Raw genomic sequence first — 16626 nt, 5'->3', positions numbered from 1 at the left:
TGGCGTCCCACATCAATTCTCCCACAGTCCTGCAGGGTGGGGCCCCCTGTCCAGGTGCTGCGGGGCCAGGGCCCCCGGGACCCCCTTGGCTGGCAGTCGACGGCTCCTCCCACCTTCCCAGGGCCCCTCTGTGCGCTCTGGGTCCTCATCTCCTCCTTGGGATTCAGACTGGACAGGGCCACCCCAGTGACTCTCTTTTACTGTAGTCACCTCCTTAAAGGCCCCAACTCCAAATCCAGTCCCACTCTGAGGTCCTGGGAGTTGGGGATCCAGTATATGGATTTTGGGGACCCCACTCAGCCCTGACACTGTGCTGGACAGAGCATGCCTCAAATTCCAAGGGTGATGAATTCGCTGTGACCACACTTGTCGTTAAACATCATTAATAACCATGTGCTGACATTTGCTGGACAGGTGCCACCCACAGCCCCTTGCTGCCCTGGGTCCAGCGGAGCAGCAGCTGATGCTCAGCTCCATGGTCCAGCCACTGCTGGTGGCGGTGTTGGCCCAAGGGTGATGCTCTCCTCCCTCTGCCGGGAACACCCCCGGCAAGGACGCTGCCCACCCATCCCCGACGCTGCCCACCCATCCCCGCACATGGAAAGGAGGTGAGGTGGCTGCGGCATCTTCACAGACACATGCCCCCGACACACACCAGGACACGGCTCGAGCCCTGGGCCTCCCACACACCCCTGGGCTTCCAGCATGTCCTTCCCACGTCAGACACCAGACAGAGCCCGTGCAGGTGGCTTCCAGGTGGCATGTCCCTTTGGATGGGCTCTGCCGTCCCTGTAGTGTGCACCAGCTGCTGCGTCCACCCTTAGTGCCAGCTCTGGGGATCTGAGCAGGAGCTCAGGGGCATGGAGACCGTGCAGAGGAGGCATTCACTGTGGAGTGTCCCAGGGCTGGGCACCAAGGCAGGACCTCCATGTGCCCCGAATGCCAGCTTCCCTGGAGACTGCAGCCAGCCGGGATCTCTCACGTCAGCCTCCCAAGACCACCGTGAGGGGGGCGCTTAGGAGCAGAAACACCAGGCCAAGCGGGATGAGCAGGTGAAGCTGCGCAACGCAGGGGACGGGACGCAGAGGCGACGCACGAGCCTGGGGCTCCAGCAGCAGCCAGGCGGGTCCCGCCACGCCTTTCGCTCCCAGCTACCAGTCTGCCTGCCACCATCGCCTTCGCGCGTGTGCCTGGGGCCTTTGCTCCCCAAGCAGCCGCTGACTCCCGGACGCCTGCTGGCCGGGCCCCGGTCATGAGTGCATCTGGGGAAGGCTTCAGGCCCTACAGGAACAGAAGGAAAAGCCATCCGGCCTCCCTGACCCTCCACACAGAAGCTGATGGGTTCCCCACACACCGGCTGCCGGGGACCGCTTTGACTCTGGTTTTGGCGCAGACGAGCCCTGCTGCGTCCGTCATCTCCGATGGAAGTGACAGCCGTTTCCCCTGCAGACAGGCCAGAGCGGCCCATCCACGCTCCCAGGTGTGAGGCCGGTGGTAGCATCCCCAGGGCCACAGCCCAGAGAGGGTGAGGTGGGGGAGCGCCCTGGCTGAGGGCTGGACCGCCTCCCGCGTGCTCTGGGGAGCAATGCTTCCGAACCACCCCCGCCGCTTCCTGGCTGTCTGTGAAAATGAACAGCTTCAAGTAAACATTTTAACTGCTAAGCACAGGCAGCGCTTCGAGGCTTCATGACGAAGACGTGGAAACCGCAACCCTGACCTCGCTGTCAGAGCCGGGCCTGCATTTCCCCGTCAGCACGTGTGTCCCTTCTCAGCAACCGCCTGCCCTGGGACAAGCCCCACACCACCCTGGTTACCCTCAGCTGTGAGACGGGAGGTGCCGGGCACAGCTGGGACAGAGTCTGGTCCGTGCTGCGGGGCGGGGCTTACACCAGCCTCCTGTCGGGCTGAGCGGGGAGGTGCACACCTGCCCCAGACTGCAGATCAAAAGAGGAAGAGGCGAGGGTCAAGCGTTCCATACCCCGAGGTCCCTGGGGCCCTGTCAGAGAAGGTGGGGATCTCAGGGAGCTTTGGGTTTTGCTCTGCCTCCTGGGCCTGACCCTGGCCAGAGCTGAACCTTCTAGAAGCCAGGGAAAATCGGTACCCGTTCCTGGACTAGACTCCCTGCCCAGCCTGCCCGAGTGCCCTGTGACCTGGGTGTGGGAACCCAGAGGGAGACTGTGCTGGTGTCACCAGCGGCCTTCTGGTGGTCAGGATGGCTCACAGGGAGGCACTGGGGGGCTGTGGCCAACTCTGTGGGACCCGTCCACCCCCAGGGCTGCTGTGAGGCCTGAACGTGGCAGGGGCTCCCCGATGTGAGTCCCTGTGTCCTCGTCCTACAACGTCAGTGTCGGACGGGGGCAGGACCCACCGGCCCCTCTCAATGAAACCTACAGAGGCCCCTGCCGGTGACCTCGAGGGAGGCCACAGAGAGCAGGACCCACGTGGGGGAAGAGAGCACCTGCCCCGCAAAAGACAAATCAAGTTGCTGCCAAGGAGCCAGCGAGTTTGGGGCGAATGAAGTCACAGGATCACCCGTAGCAAAGACAGGGAGGCGGCCACAGACCCCCCACCCAGGGAGCCTCAGGGGCGGCCGGGGCCACGGGGGTGGCACGAGGCAGGTGACACCACGCAGCAGGCGAGGGCGGTGCTCCAGGAAGCAGGGCCCGACCGGAGACGTGGGGATCTCGGCGGTTTCGGGTTTTACTCTCCTTTGCCTGGGGCCGAGCAGTGCTGAAGGGTGGTCTTGAGCTAATGGGATGCCAAAGGTGGAGGAGGACGGAGGATGAGGGAGGAGCAAGGCCTGGGGGAGGCAGCAGGGGAAGAGCAGAGGCCCCCGGAGGGATGTGGGGGGCTTCTGGGACAGGCGAAGGTACAAGGCGGCCCTCTGACCCGAGAGCCACCCGAGAGGCCCGAGCGCCGGTCCTGGCGTCTTCACCTCCTGCAGGCAGCGCCCAGGACTCACTGGAAGTCAGGAGCTGCCTGAGACCGCGCAGGGGCACCCACTGCGTGCCTTGGGGTGGGACGTTCTGGGTAGGGGGGCTCCGAAAAAGAGCCACAGAAGGGGATGAACCGCATGCGGGTCTGAGGGACGGGCTACGTGGGGCCGAGATCCTCAGCAGAGACAGTTCCCAGGCTTGTCCCCCTCCCCCAGCGCCGCGCAGTGCCTGCCGGTGTTCAAAGCCATTTCCTGACTTTCTCATGGTCTGGGATTCCCAGTTTCATGAGATTAAGATAGAAAGTTGTGGTTTGTGAAAAATTGTGCAGTTAGAGGATGAACATTCCATCGATGGGAGCCTCGAGTGGTCTGAGGGGAAGGCCAGCTGTGGGAAACCTCTCCCAAACTGTCATTGTGCAGAGGGGCGGGGCCCCAGGGACCCCACGGTACGGAATGCTTGACCCTCACCTCTGACCTCTGACCTCTCACCTTTGCAGGTCCTGGGCGCAGACTTCACCTTCTGGACCTTCTCCTACCCGCAAAGTACGTGGCCCACACGGTGGTGCAAGGAGCCTTGGGCTGGGCAGGGGGCCAGCCTGGATCCGAGTCCTGCCCCGGCGAAAGCGCTGATTACTTCACATACTTCCATATCTGCAGAACCAGGTGACTGATCCTCAAAGCCCAGCCAGCTCCAGCAAGCTCTGGTACCTGCAACCACGGGCCGCCCTGTGCCCGGCCCACCTTCCTCGAACCGTGTTCCGCTCACCTGTGGCGCGGCCGCCCCTGGAGCAGCACGTGCCGTGTGCCGAGGACACAGGCAGACCCGGACACAGATGTGGAGGGGTAGCCAGTATCAAGGGTACCCCCGCTTGCGCTCACTGCCCCACCCGCCTGCTTTTGCCTCTAACATCCAGACATTCTTCTCTTAACCCCAAAGCCCCTGGGGTTCAGTTCCTGCTGTTGCAGCCCAAGGGCTCCACCAACAGCTGGGGGCAGTGTCCACCTCCTGGGGGTCTCGAGGGCCTCCATAAAAGCCGCTTGTCCTGAGCCCCTACCCAGGCTGAGCACTGGCAGCTGTTCAGTCCAGGCTGGCTTTAATTGCTGTCGTCTAATATTCAATATTTGACATAAACTCTATTTTGATTGTGAAACCACTCAGCATTCCATGTCCTTATTCCTGGATTTTGATTCTAAGTCCCTTTAGGCAATATCTGCCCCGAAGTGACCGTCTTGTCTGGAAGGTTCCCACAGAGCAGGGTATGATGAGAGCCCGACGGGCCTCCTCCCAGTGCAGACACTGCTCCAGCAGCTCTGGCAGAAGCACGTTATCATACGCAGAGGACAGACGCCGAAACGTGCCAGGGGCCTGTAAGCCTGCGCAGTGTCACACACACTCAGCCCCAGCAAGCTGCACGCACACACTACTGTGTTTGAGATCATAGTTTCACAGTGTGTTGATTGTTGATGTCCCCTACTTTTCTGGATTTTCCTCCAGTTTTTTTTTTTTTTTTTTTTTTTTTGAGATAGGGTCTTGCTCTGTCATCCAGGCTGGACACTATCTCAAACAAGCAAACAAAAAAAAATTAAAAGTGCAGCCCTCACCTCCTTGGCTCAAGCCATCCTCCCACTTCAGCCTCCTGAGTAGCTGGGACTACAGTTGTCTGCCACCACCCCCAGCTAATTAAAAAAAAATTTTTTTTTTGTAAAGACGGGGTCTTGCCATCCTGCCCAGGCTGGTCTCGAACTCCTGGGCTCGAGCAATCCTCCTGCCTTCGCCTCCCAAAGTGCTTGGCTTACAGGCATGAGCCACCACGCCCAGCCGTTCCCCAATTTTGAATTGGTATTAGTAGCTTTAACTCTGTTATGTTTCTCTTAACGATAAGCACCTTTCTCAACACATTTCCATCCGTTGACAAAACAGGGAGAAAGGGGCATTTCCAGTGATTTAGACGGGTTACCTTAAAAAACATCTGTGTCATCTCTTTAAACTGTTCAGCAACTTCGCGTTGATAGTGTTTCCCTCTGTGCCATCAGACACATTCTCTACTGGTTTATAGAAATGAAGTTAAGAGCCATCTCTGGAATCAAGGCAGCCTGGGTAAATGCTGACACCTGAAGGGATCTGGTGATAGCAACTCTCAATTCTGCAGGAGGAGTGGATGTTAATCTGAGATGGCCACAGAGCTGAGAGTTCCTACAGGGAACGGTAACATGAGGTGTGTTTGTGGACTGGCCCCTTTCCCCCAGTCTCCACCCAGAAGACCTCGGGGAAGACACAGGCAGACACCTGGGACACACAGAGTCCCCGGGTCACAGGGAGAGAGGAACAAAGAACAAACAGGGCAGGTTTTTTCAATTATAAAACCACCATGTTCTGGCTTACACTGACACATTTTAAAAGCCAGGTTAAACAGATGATTTTCTTAGAAAATATAAAGTATGGCTGGGCGCACTAGCTCACACCTGTAATCTCTGCATGGGAGGCCGAGGCGGGTGGATCACTTGAGGTCGGGAGTTCGAGACCAGCCTGACCAACATGGTGAAACCCCGTCTCTACTAAAAATACAAAAATTAGCCGGGCGTGGTGGCACACGCCTGTAATCCCAGCTACTCGGGAGGCTGAGGCAGGAGAAATGCTTGAGCCTGCGAGGCAGAGGTTGCAATGAGCAGAGATTACTCCAGCCTGGGCAACACAGTGAGACTCCGTCTCAAAAAATAATGTAAAATTTAAAAACAACAACAAAAATGAAAATATAAAGTATAACACTGACTCAAGTAGAAATAGAAAATCTGATTAGCCCTATGGGACATGGGCAGGAAACAGAAAAAAAAAAAAAGTAGTCAAATGATATCCTTTAAAAAAGCACCAAGCTCAGGCAGTTTTTACAGGAATATGCAGGACTGATCTCTGCAACAGAGAGACAGAATGACCGTTCAGGAACCTGTCCTCTGAAGGCCAACAGCTCAGTTCAAATTCCATCTTTGCCCCCACGGCTGGTGGCCTTAGGCAGACACTTAAACCCTCAGCCTCTTCATCTGTCAGATGGACATGAAAGCAATACCTAGTTCACAGGGTTGACTTCCAGGTTAAAGATTAACTCATGTAAAATATACAGAATTGTGTTTGTTGCATAGGAAGAACTTGATACAGGTGAATTTTTACTAAGAATTACTATTATTTCCAGGCACAGAAAAAGACAAAAGTATCACAATTCATTCTATAATATATAGTTGTATAAGTCCATTCTCACATAGCTATAGAGAAATACCTGAGACTGGGTAATTTATAAGGAAAAGAGGGTTAACTGGCTCATGGCTCATACATGGGCTCATGGCCCATACATGCAGGCTGTATGGGAAGCATGATGCTGGCCTCTGCTCAGCTTCGGGGTGGCCTCAGGAAACCTTCAATCGTGGCAGAAGGTGAAAGGGGAGCTAGTGCGTCTTACGTGGCCAGAGCAAAAGCAGGAGGGTCAGGGAGGTGCCACACACATTTAAACGACCAGATCTCACGAGAACTCACTATTGCGAGAACAGTACCAAGAGGAAGGTACTAAACTATTCATGAGAAATTCACTCCCATGATCCAGCCACCTCCCACCAGGCCTCACCTCCAACATTGGGCATTACAATTCAACATCAGATTTGGGTGGGGACACAGACCCAAACCATATCAATAGTTAACCAAAAACCGGAGAAACTAATGGCAAGAATAACACACACACATCTGCACACAATGATGCTGACATATTATTTATAATAGGGAGGTAATTACCCAAAAATAAAAGTATTAACAAACAGAATCCAATCTATCAGGAGCAAGTAAAGTCTATCTCTGGAAAGCAAAGATGGTTCAACATTAGAGAATCTGTTAGTACAACTCACTACATGAAGAGACTAAAAAAGGGAAACTTTGGGCATCTCAAAAGATAGGCCCCTAACAAGCATATGGTAAATTTAATATTTAGTCCTAATTTTAAAGCACACACAACCACAAGATATTCAGAAAGCTAAAAATAGAAACTTCCTTAACCTGTAACAAACATTGTATTTAATACATGAGAACAGATATTAGCAAACTTTTCTGTAAAGGCTCAGATCGTGAATATTCTAGGTTTTTCAGGCAACAATGCCTCTGTCTGGACTATTTAACACTACTGCTGTGGCATGAAAGTAGCCATCAGACAATATGTAGAAGAATGGGTGTAACTGTGTTCCAATAAAACTTTATTTACAAGAAGAGACCATTGGCTGGATTTGGCCCCCCGGCCACCAGTTTGGGAACCCCTGCATTAGAATCATTCACATTAGTCAGAAACAAGAGAAAGATGCTTGATTTTATACTTGAGTCCTGGCCAACATGATAATATATACAAACTATAAATATTAGAAAGGCAGAGATACAACTATAATTATTTGCATAATTATATGACTGTTTACCTAAAAAGTTCAAAATAATGAATGGACAAACTATTACAAGTGACCAAGTGTAACATCAATATACATCAATCAACAGTGTTTATTAAAACAGCAATACAGAATTACAACATTTTATGGGAAAGTGTCCCATTCATTATAACAAAAACTTTGTGGGTTTCATAAAAATCCATAAAATACTCAAGAACAAACCAAGAAATGAGCACATCGGACATCAAAGAAATCTTAAAAATTTTGCCAAAGCTCTAAATTCGTTGAGAGCTGGAATCCATTTTCAAGTAGTAGGACTCTAAGTCACATGAATGTCAATTTTCCAAACTGTCCCCATAAACTCCGTGCATCCCTTAAAACTCCCACAGGACTGCTGTGGGTCTTGACACTGCTTCTAAACTTGACATGGGAGAGGAAACATGTAGGACCCGCTGAGGAATGCTTCTGAACGGCCTCGGGGAGGGGGCCTGCTGTAAAGCTGTCACAGTTAATGCCAGTGCTACTGTGCAGAAACAGAAGTCAGCCCGTGAGTCAGGACTGAGACAGCAGAGACGGCAACTATTTACGGGAATTTTGTTTACGATGACAGTAGCATTTCATGTCAGTCGGTGGAGAAAAGATTCCTTTTTCAATAAATCATGTGACAACTGGCTATGTATTTGAAAAAGAAAATGTCAGACCCGTATCTCACACAACCCCAAACAAAATTCCAGCGGATTAAAGGGCTAACCATTTGTGATGGAGTGAATGCTGATGTGTCCCCCAAATTCCTGTGTTGAAGCCTCACCCCCAGTGACACGGTATCAGGAGAGGGAGCCTTGGGAAGGTGGGTACGTTAGCCAGGAATCCCACCCTCACCAGGAACCTGACCACGCGACATGGTGATCCAAGACTCCCAACCTCCAGAACCGTGGGAAGTAAGTTTCTGCTGTTTAAGCCCTGCCGTCTATGTTATTTTGTTCTCAGCCCCGGCTGACGAGAAAGCCATTAGAAGATCAGAAGCCATAGCCACAGAAGGACAGGCGAGACGCTGAAGTTTGTTGTAACCGTCTTGCCACAAGAAATACCCTATAAGTCACACCTGAGACTCAGGCGTCCTAAGAAAGGGGGGTGTGGACACTGCCCCCAGCACCTCTGGTGGCCGGGCTGGGTGACAGGCACACAGGAACTCATGGCACTCACCTCCTGTTGTTCACATTAAACACGTGCCAAAGTTTACAACAGAACACCACCGACAAAGCTAAAAGGCAGGCAATGGATGGAAGAAACCATTTCCAAACTACCAACACGGTGTCCCAGCAGGAAAAGACCAAGTACCGGGCAAAAGATGCGGTTAAACAAGTCACAGAAGAACCCACAGGTTCCGCTCCTGCAGAAGCTGGCGACTGCCGACACCGTCAGCGTGACGCAGGGGGTCTCCTCCCCACACCCACAGCTCCCCACATACTCCTCTGTGGGCCCGAGGTGGGTGTGTAGTGATTCATCTACACCTCCGTCTGCTCCTGAGAGCAGCGCCCTTCACATCTGCGTCCTAGGCCCCACCAAACGCGGACACGGAGGCCCTCGCAAATTTCTCAAATGAATGAACGAATGAAGGTCGTTTTCGAGACCTCTGGCCCTTCTCCTCTTAGAATCTCTAAACCTCACACTTGCACTTGCTCTGGAGGGGATGAAACAGACACTGCCAGAGCCAGGAGGTTTACGATGTTGATGCTGAGGCCCAGGGAGCTACGCGGACTCAGGGTCCATGTGGGTTTGTTACCCTGAACTCAGTGGTCAGGGCCTGCTCGTGAATCAGCAAAACCTCCGGCTGTCCTTCGTTCCAGGGAGGAAACCCAGCAGCCCCGTCCCCGACTGCATTTCCGCTGACGCCATCATCGGAGAGGGAGACGAGGAGTCCTTGAAACCAGCCCTCCAAACATAAATAAGCAGCCGGGTTCAGTGAAGCACATGACGCACTTTTCACCTCTGCCAGCGTTTCCATCCCAGAAAGTCCTACGGGACAGATTCTCACAGCCCCCAGTGAGCCCCATCCGTGACCTCTGCTCGCCCCCTACGTTTCCCAGATGACGGCAGCTGGACAGCCTTCCTCCAACAGGGGCCCCAGGCCACGGAGAGGCGACCCTGCAGAGAGCGGATGTTTGTGAAGCTCCTCTTGGAGGGAAAGCCGCCCCCAACACTGAACACTCCCGTCTCAAGGCACAGACAGGGGAGCGGTCACGAGCCAGTCAGTCCCTTTTACAGCCAAAATCGGGGGCTCAGAACATTTTTTTAATGATTTCTGAGCCACCGAGTGCATGTGGGCGGCCCCGTCTCTGTTTTCATTCCCTGAGACGTGGGGCTTTCTCTCCTGGAGCCCCATGTTGGGGGCACTTCAACCGCAGGCCTTGCCTCCCTCCCACAGTGCTGAGGAAGGACAGGCCCTCCGTTCCCCAGGAAAGCTCAGGCTGGAGAAGCCCAGGTGTGGGGGGAAGTTCTGAGCTGGCAACGGATGGAAGAAACCATTTCCAAACTACCAACACGGTGTCCCACCAGGAAAAGACCAAGTACCGGGCAAAAGATGCGGTTAAACAAGTCACAGAACCCCCAGGTTCCGCTCCTGCAAAAGCTGGCGACTGCCGACACCGTCAGCGTGACGCAGGGGGTCTCCTCCCCACACCCACAGCTCCCCTGGGTCTAGTATCCCCGCAGAGTGGACCCTGGCCCTGAGCCCAGGCTGTGCCTCCCCCATGTGCAGCCGCTGGGATGTGTCCAGGGCAGGACAGAAAGCAGGTGCCCAGGTGCCCCCCTAGGCAGAAGGCTCGGGTTCTGTTTCAGGGCAGGTGGGTTGGCGTAGCCCTCAGGAGCACAGAACCCTGACTGTATCCCCCCCAGATCCCCACAGCCCGCCGGCCAGTCTCACCCAGGAGGGCAGGCCCTGCTGTGCTGCAGGTCCCCCGGGGCACTGGTCCCCCCCCATGCTGACCACACGTGGCTGCCTTGGGATCAGCGCACCCCCAGGAAACCCTGGGCGCCTTCACGTCTTGGTCACTTGGTGGCCTGGGACCCTCGGGCGCCTCCTTCGTGCACAGAGCTGGCCAGGCTGCCTGTAAGAAGTGTTGACTGGGGGCCCCGAAGCTCCTGCTAAGAAACCCTTCTGAGCACGGCCTCCGGCCCTGGAGAACCAGAACTCCCTGCCCCGCCACTGACTCACAAAGTTGTCCCCTCCCTGTGCACTTCCAGGCACAAAAGCCAGGATTTGATTACTGGGGAACAGCGACGTGCAGGGGTGGAACTCTGCAACGAGTCCAGAAACTCCAAACGCGTGAACCGGGTAACTTACTTTGCAAGCAGAGGAGCAGGCCTGCACAGAGTCCCCGGCGTTTGCTCTCTCGTCTCCTAGGAGAGTCCTCCTTGGGTCCTGAGCTCAGCGGTCCTCGGCCAGTCCACTCTGTCCTTCCCACTGGCCAGCCCCGCTCCGCGAAGGGACAGCTCCTTCGTCTCCACGGCAGGGTGGTCTCGGTGGACAGGGGCGACGTCCCCAACTGCCTTTCTCTGCTCTTCACTGCCAGCCCTGCTCCCAGGGCCACTCCCATGGGGCCAGGAGGCTCCGAGGTGGTGACAGGTAGATGCTCCAGCTATGCTGAGACCTGCCCGGCCTCTCCCCATCTGCACGTCTCTCAGGAGAGGACCCACATCCGGTCCCCACACATCTACCCGCTGTGGGTGTTCTCGCCGGGGGGCCTGTGACCCACATCTACCTCGGGCCCAGAGCTCACTCAGGGGGCTGGCGGCCTGGAGTGCTCAGACCTGACCCTGCTGAGTTCTGTGGGGACGGACGATACTCAGGGCCCAGCCGGGGTGGAAGGATGGGCTCTAACAGGTGTGGTCCCAGGACCACAAGCTGCACCTGCTGCGTCTGCGCCTAAATGGGGCCTCCTTCCCCTCAGGTGAGGTTTTGCAGGGAGCTGGGCGGGGCACAGAGGAGCTGGGAGCAGGTCAGCAGTTGAGCAGTGGCTCCGGAAGGGGCCACTAGAGGCCCAGGGCCTGCTCTCAGGGGTCGCTGGGGACACGAGAGGCTCCGACAGGGGACGCCCAGGGTGCTCTTCTCTCATGTGCTGGGGCCTCTCTCCATTCCCTGCTGGACCCATCCATGCTGTGCTTGGTGGAGCCGCGTTTCTCCTGCTCCCGTGGCACAGAGCTCCCAGGAAGGGCTCTCCTGCCCTCTCGTGGCGGCCTCGGGGCAGTGGCCTGTGGGGGCTGCCAGGCCCTCCTTCGCGGTGTCAGCCGCTGGTCACAGAAGACTGCCGTGCAGGGAATGGGGCCACTTGCTGATACTCAGGGACACTTTCTTCTCTTGAGGAAAGACTCATCAGACCTCTTCCGGGTCATTCCTGATGAGGACTTTAATCCAGGGGTCAACAAAAGACTCCCCAACCTGAAGGAGGCTGCCCAGGCGGGGAGAAGAAAGGTCAGAGCCCACGGAGAGGTGGAGGGGCGCCAGCCTGGAGTGTCCCCAGCCTGGAGTGCCCCCTGCTGCGGCACCCGGCACGTGGCTCGCCTGCTCTCCGGCCTCTGTCACCTGGGAAGAAACAGTGGGCAGAGGGAGAGCCCCCAGGGCCCGAAGCAAGGCCAGGCCTTCGCCATGGACAGGTGACTTGGGCCTGCTGGAGACGGGGCGTGGACCGTGGCCTCTAGGTGAGCACAGTACTGCCCATAGGACCCGGGTCTGTGGGCCCCGGCTGTGAAGGCCACTGAGCCCAGCAGAGCTCCACCCTGAGTCCTCACGATAGAGCCAGCGGGGTCAGGGAGGCCCGGCCCCAAGCGGCCCAGAGGCAGGGGCGTGGCCCGCTCGGTTCCGCTGTGGCCTTGGCTGTTCTGTGGATTTCTGGTTCGGGGTGATCTGTGGCCCCTTCATGAAGAGGGTTGGCTTCTGCTTGGGCGGTCATTAACCATTGACATCTGCAAGGAGAAGTGTCTATTCACAGAAACAGCAGTGGGCCTGTGTTCAGAGGTGGTGGCCTGGGCGTGGCTGCAGTGCAGTGGGTCCCTGGGGGGTGGAGGTGAGGGCTGCAGTGCCGTGGGGGGTGCAGGTGAGGGCTGCAGTGCTGTGGGTCCCCAGTGGCGGGGGGGGCCTGCAGTGCTGTGGGTCCCTGGAGAGGGGGTGAGGAGTGCAGTGCTGTGGGTCCCCGGGGGACAAGGGCTGCATAGGGAAACCCATCTCAAGGGGCTCTGTGCCCACAGGGCCCAGGCAAACCCCCTGGCCTGTCCATGGGAGTGTCAGGGTACCCCAAGGCTGCACGAGGTCACATCACCTGTCCAGGAGGACTCATGGGTGTGTAATAAGTTATGTTCAGCCAGGTGGTGCCATTTCTCCCAGGTAAAGGCAAACAGCTGGATCATACGGCAGGTTTGTCCCCAGCTTCTGGCTTTCTTTCTGTGCCCTGACCACTCTGCAGGCCAGTTGCAGGTTTTCCCTGCAGGCCTGAACTCAAGCTGGGCCTTGAGCATTCCCAGGCACTGATAAAGGTGTTTAGGTCGTTGCCCAAAACCCTGAAACGAAGCAGCCCTGGTCCAAGTTCCTTAAACTCTCATATCAACTCACTGCAGACAGACCTAGGTGGAATCCCCGTCTTGCTGTCTGTCCCAAAGATACAGTATCTGTCCTGAGGACACACTGCAGCCCTCCTTATGCCAGATCCCCTAGTAAGTGCTCTGGATGGATCACCCTGGCGACGAGCACCTCTTTCCCTGGAATCCCAACCAGCTCCATCTCGGGATGGTTTGAGGCACTCCCTGGTGGAAACTCCCATCACTGTTTTTGGAAAGACTCCAGCTGTGGGTTTGGCCAGGATGGAGCACAAACTGTGAAATGATTTCCAAAGGGTGCAGCTCCCATCGACCGTGTATGTGGGTTCCAGCCACTCCACTCACCCACCAATACTTGGTGTCCATGTTTGTGTGTTTTTTTTTTTTTTTTTTGAGACGGAGTCTCGCTGTCACCCAGGCTAGAGTGCAGTGGTGCGATCTCGGCTCACTGCAAGCTCCGCCTCCTGGGTTCACGCCATTCTCCTGCCTCAGCCTCCCGAGTAGCTGGGACTACAGGTGCCCGCCACGGCGCCCGGCTAATTTTTTTATATTTTTAGTAGAGACGGGGTTTCACCGTGGTCTCGATCTCCTGACCTCATGATCCGCCCGCCTCGGCCTCCCAAAGTGCTGGGATTACAAGCGTGAGCCACCGCGCCCGGCCCATGTTTTTAATTTGACTATTCCAGTGGTGATAACGGCATCCCCGATGAGATGTCCACGTTCACTTCCCTTTCTGTCCATCGGCCATTCGGGTCCCTTCCTGTCCATCGGCCATTCGGGTCCCTTTCTGTCCATCGGCCATTCGGGTTCCTTTGTGTGTCAGGCTGGCTACCATCTTTATGTCAAATTACTGGATTTTAAAATATCTTTATATATTCTAGATACAACCCTCTGTCAGATCCATTATTCTGAATATTTTCCCCGTCGATGGCTTGCCTTTTCATTTTAATGTCTTTCAAAGACCCGAAACGTTTATTTTTTGGTGAAGTTCGACTTATCTCTTAGTTTTTTCTTTTAAAGCTCATGCTTTTGTGTTCGACTAAGGTCTCCTTTTTTTTTTTTTTCCCCAAGCGTTTGTCCATCACCTGGCATTTCTGGGAGCTCGGGACTCCATTCTGACGGAGGAGAGAGACCATTTCTTTTACTGTCTCCTGTCTCTGAAGAGAAGGATGAAGTAAAAGTTGAAAAACAACAGGGATGAAGTCAGTGGCAAGACCAGCCGGTGCCACTGATGACCAGGCCTGAGGTTAAAAGATTAACCCCCCACTCTAACCACATGTGCTCTCAATCTATCACGACCCTTTCACGTGGACCCCTTAGAGTTGTAAGCCCTTAAAAGGGCCAGGAACTCTGTTTTCGGGGAGCTCGGTTCTTGAGACGCGAGTCTGCCGAAGCTCCCAGCCGACTAAAGCCAAATCCTTCCTTAACCTGGTGTCTGAGGGGTTTTGTCCGCAGCTCGTCCTGCTACATGACCTGCCTATCCTCCTACCCACGGCAACCTGCCTTGATTCCTGCAGCTTTAAAATAACCCTATCAGGGTTACAGTATTTTAATTTTTGCTTCACATAGTGTAAACCAAAAATAAAATTCTAAGCTTCCCCAACCCACTGAATGGACCCCTCATCTCCACCAGGGGTACTCTGAAGAACCTGAAAAACGAGTTCAGGCCACGAAGGGATGGGGACTGGACATACCTCATTATACCCACCTCCCTTTGGAGTTCAGGTGCAGCTGACCAGACTGACAGAGCAGACTCCACAGCAGCAAGACACCAAGTTCCGATCTGACGCTGGTATAGCATCACGTGACAGCAGGCCCTCAAAGTATCAATGTATTTTACCCCAAAATATATCTCTTTGACAAATTTTGAAATGGCCCCGCAAAGCTGTGTCTTGTGGGGAAATTCATATTCTGTAGACTCCCCTTCCCTTTCCAGCTCTTTTTCTGATCCTGAGGAGACTGGCTGAGAGTCTAGTGCCTTGTGAAGGTCTGAATAGGAAACATTTGCCATGTATTGCCTCTAAGGGTGGACACCTATGAGATTTCATCCACATAATAAGGACCTTGGTCTCCACAGCCCCTTCTCTTAACCCAGACACTCCTTCCTATTGATTCCAGGCCTTCAGATAATAATTTAATTCTTTCAACCAACTGCCAATCAGAAACATCTTTGAATCTACCTATGACCTGGAGGTCTTTCCGCTTGGAGTCGTCCTGACTTTCTGGATCAATCCAATGCACACCTCACATGTACTGACTGATGTCTTATGTCTCCCTGAAACGTATAAAACCAAGTAGTAAAACAACCGCCCTGGGCCAAGTTCTCAGGACCTCCTGAGGCTTTGTCATGGGTCATATTTGGCTCAGAATAAATCTCTTCAAGTATTTTACAAAGTTCGGCTTTTTTGTAAACAATAGGCAGATATAAATTCCATTTGCTAATTTTTTAAAATGCTGTGTCTTGGTTCATGAAAGACATTGGTCAGTGGTGCTACTGTCTGGTGATGTCTGACTTCGCTATCAAGGCAATGCTGGCCCATACATCGAGCAGGGAAGTGGCCCCTCCTCGTCCATTGTCTGAGTGGCTGGATTCCTATTATTTCTTCTCTAAGTAGGATTCACCAGCTTGGCCTTCTGGGCCTGGAATTTTCTGTGTGAGGATACTTGATAACAAATTGATCTCAAATTTAACAGATAATGAGCATTAGTATTTTCTTTTTTGGTAACTGGCATCCTTCAAGAAATTTGTCCAGTTATACTGTTTTGGGGGCTGCCTGCACTAGAGTCAGCGTGGCGTCCCCTCAGAAGGCCGGGTTCGCCAGCGCCGCGCCCCAAGCCAGGTCGGTCGGCCAATACTGGTGCCCTCAGGGAGCAGCGGGAGCTGCCTGGAGGCTGCGGTGAGCGGCGGCGGCGGGCACGCACCTGGCTCCCGAAACCAGACCTTTAATAACGCCTCGCAGAAGGGGCGGGGTGGGAGGTTGGCAGCGCAGGGGCGGCAGCTCCGGATCCCCGCGGGTCTCCAGATCACCCCATCGAGCCCCGCGCCTCAGTAGCGCAGTCCCTCCAGGGCTCTTTGGAGGGCCAGGCCTCAGCCCGGGTGCCCCCTCCCCGGGGCTCCAGGGTTGGGGGCACCCAGAAGGCCGCAGGTGTGGAGCTCGACGGCGCCCCCCGACTAGAAACCCAGGCTCTCATGCGCGGCTCCCGCCCCGTCCCCAGCTCCAGAGGGGCGGGAGCACCCGGCGCCCGCCCCTTCTACGGACCACCCCCCCCCGTGTCCCGCCCCCACCGTCCAGCCCTCCCGCCCCTACCAGCCCCGGGCCTCCTCCCCACGGGCCCGCCCCGCGCCACCAGCCGTCAGCCCTCCCGGCCCCGCCCCCGCCGTCCAGCCCTCCCGGCCCCCAGTCTCGCGCCCCCTCCCCACTGGCCTGCAGGGTCCACCGACTTCCCGACCCCTGGACCTCCCGACCCCCGGATCTCCCGGCCTCGCGGACCCTCAGGAGCCCCTGCGCGGGCTGCGCCAGGTCGCCCCCGACAGCACCGGCACGCACCACAGCCACGGCTTCCGGGTCTGCAATGGAACCTCCGGCCGCGGCGGTCAGGATGGCGGAAAATCCGCGCACGCGCAGTTCCCCCTCCCGCCCCGGCTTGCCGGTGATGGCACATAACGCAAGCGCGCGGAGGGCGGAGCTGGGCGT

The 16626-nt window shown here is 55.5% G+C and overlaps 2 long non-coding RNA genes across 2 annotated transcripts; both read right to left on the bottom strand.

Moving 5' to 3' along the window:
• Nucleotides 1–6672: 6672 nt before the first annotated feature.
• LOC115833140 lies at nucleotides 6673–13345 on the bottom strand. The gene is made up of 2 exons (XR_004028582.1): nucleotides 12658–13345; nucleotides 6673–12304 (listed from the first exon to the last, which is right to left on the bottom strand). It is a non-coding gene; the product is annotated as an uncharacterized LOC115833140 (long non-coding RNA).
• Nucleotides 13346–13943: 598 nt separating this feature from the next.
• Nucleotides 13944–16172, bottom strand: LOC105738745. Its single transcript, XR_004028581.1, has 2 exons — nucleotides 14640–16172; nucleotides 13944–14088 (listed from the first exon to the last, which is right to left on the bottom strand). It is a non-coding gene; the product is annotated as an uncharacterized LOC105738745 (long non-coding RNA).
• Nucleotides 16173–16626: the final 454 nt, after the last annotated feature.

This window comes from Nomascus leucogenys, chromosome 25, assembly GCF_006542625.1.
Source record: "Nomascus leucogenys isolate Asia chromosome 25, Asia_NLE_v1, whole genome shotgun sequence".
NCBI classification, from domain to species: domain Eukaryota; kingdom Metazoa; phylum Chordata; class Mammalia; order Primates; family Hylobatidae; genus Nomascus; species Nomascus leucogenys.
The sequence above is the reverse complement of the archived record's forward strand: the minus strand, read 5'-3'. Positions and strand labels throughout refer to the sequence as shown.